A 2,679-nucleotide genomic window follows, 5' to 3' on the forward strand; every position below is an offset into this window, starting at 1 on the left:
TGCAATGGTCAACTGACTGAAAGGAATTTGTCATGGGGCCCAGTTCTACCCTGTGTTTGTCACACATGAGCCACTTCACGTTTCTGCTGAGGGCTGTGCATCCCAGGTGTACACACTTGGGCAGAAAACACTTTATGATTTGCTAATCATTCTTTGCATATCACCTAGCTCCTTCTTTCTGCTCTTTTGGGTTATAAAGGGCAACAAATCTTTTAAAACAACTATAACAACAAAAAGACAACAAACAGACTAAAAATCAACAACATGGATTCCTCCCTCTCTCTCTTTCTCTCTCTCTTTGGTTAACTTTTCTTTAAGACCCACAATGTCACAGCAATATGACAGCCTGAATATGACCTGAAAAAAAACAACAAAAGAAGTGAGCAGGAAGAAGCTCATAGGCCCCACTCTACACAAAGAATTATGGGTAACAGAGGAAAGCTGGGAGCAAGAGAAACACACTTCCCCAGGAAAGAGAGCACCATTGGTTAACCACTACCCAATGGTCAGCCCTGGATACATACATGTGAGTAATATTATATAAAGAAACACTCTTCCCCAGGAAAGAGAGCACCAATTGGTTAACCAATACCGAATGGTCAGCCCTGGATACATACATGTAAGTAATATTATATAGACTGAGAAGGCTATACTTGGAAAGATGTATTTATATCCATATATAATATATATATATATGTGTGTGTGTGTGTGTGTGTGTGTGTACATATATATGAACAATTAATGGAAAACAGGCTGTGAATTTGAAGGAAAGTAGGAAGAATTATATATGAGGATTTGGTGGGAAGAGAGTGAAGGGAGAAATATTGTACTTATAATCTCAAAAATAAAACAAAAAGAAACATACTGAAATCACAGCTGCCAAGTTAATTCTTAAGTTTTATTTATATTTTTAAAAAATACCAATATCTTGGGACATGATGGTTGTTGAGGCTAATTCAGGCTACACAGACAATTTCAAGTCACACTGGACTCCCTTGCAGACACAAATGTTCAGCTAATTTCAATAATAACATTAAAGCTTTAAAGTTTTATTTACCTTATTTTATGTCTAAGAGTGTTTCGTCTGCTTTTATGGCTGGGCACCATTTGTGTGCCTGGAGCCTGAGGGGCCAGAAGAGAGCACCAGGTGCCCTGGAACTGATTGTGAGCCATCATTCATGTGCTGAAACCTGAACTCAGGTCCCCTGGAAGAACAGCAGTCAGTGTGCTCTTAACTGCCGAGCCATCTCTTTGGCTACAGTTAAGTTAATTTCATTATACGCAGTGACCTGGTTTTAATTTGGGAGGTCTACAGCTTATAGTGAGCGTTTTGTTTTTATTTCAGTGACACTTCCATTTTCTAGAATGTCACCTTTGTAAAAAGGTACTGCCAAATTTTAGTTCACTGATCTTAATAGTATGCAATAATGAATTTTAGGGTTTTGATTGCTTTGTTGTTGCTGCTGCTGCTAATATACATGGCCTGTAGGCAACCAGGATGTATGTGGCCATCTCATAAACAAGCAAATGAACTGGGTGTACTGACACATATATTTAATCTCAGCATTTGGGAGCCAGAAGCAGGTAGATCTCTGTGATTTCAAGACAAGTCTGATCTACATAGCAAATTCTAGGACAGCCAGGGCTATGTGGAGAGACCCTGTGGAAAAAGTCTTTAAGTATTAATGAGACAAATATCAGTTAAGGATCAGCCTGGGTTCAATGGCCAGCACAAAATGTTTAGCTTGCTATATGGTTTGGAATGCTTGCCCACTCAGGTAAAGGGGCAGTTATGGTCAGGGATGGCTACTATTATATCAAGCATTCTTCATACTGACTTCCTCATATAGAACTTTCAAGCTACTAAACAATACAGAAAAAGCTAAATGGAGATAGGAAGAGTCCTACAGAGAAAGCTTCTCTCTGACGCTGGATTGTCGTCTCCCAGGTCTCCATTCCGTTGGTGTTGGGAAACCAAAACCGTAGGAAAACAGAAGGAAGAAAAGAAAGAACTTAAGAACAAATAAGAGAGTGGAGAAAATCCAACAGGAAGGCAGGAAAACTTACACACAGAGAGAGACAGAAAGAACCCCCTGAAAAGCTCAAAGACCCAGGGCAGCCAAGACCCCAGGCAGAGCTCGAAAATTGCTGTAACTATGACAACCCCTGAACAGGATGAGTTCCAGAACCCAGGCTATACACCCTCATGACCTGCCCAATCATGGAAGAATTCTCAGACTTCAGCAAATACATCGCTTACATGGAGTCCCAAGGGGCACACCGAGCTGGACTGGCCAAGGTCATCCCACCAAAAGAATGGAGGGCCAGGTAGTCTTATGACAATATCAGCAACATCTTAATAGCAACTCCCCTGCAGCAAGTGGTCTCTGGGCAGGCAGGCGTGTTCACCCAGTACCGTAAGAAGAAGAAAGGCATGACAGTGGGGGAGTACTGTGAGCTGGCTAACAGCAAAAAATACCAGACTTCGCCACACCTGGATTTTGAAGATTTGGAGAGAAAATACTGGAAGAAGCGCCTGTTTGGGTCACCGATTTATGCTGCTGACATCAGCGGCTCCCTGTTTGATGAGAACACTCAACATTGGAATGTAGGCCACCTGGGAAGCCTTTTGGATGTGTTGAAGCAGGACCGCGGCATAGTGATTGAGGGTGTCAACAC

At 41.8% G+C, this 2,679-nt stretch overlaps 1 pseudogene; it reads left to right on the forward strand.

Annotated features, from left to right (window-relative positions):
• The first annotated feature begins 2,221 nt into the window (after positions 1-2,221).
• The window catches only part of LOC116091271, a 1,251-nt pseudogene continuing 793 nt past the window's right edge, over positions 2,222-2,679 (forward strand).

The sequence above is a fragment of the Mastomys coucha genome, chromosome X (genome assembly GCF_008632895.1).
Source record: "Mastomys coucha isolate ucsf_1 chromosome X, UCSF_Mcou_1, whole genome shotgun sequence".
Taxonomy (NCBI): Eukaryota; Metazoa; Chordata; class Mammalia; order Rodentia; family Muridae; genus Mastomys; species Mastomys coucha.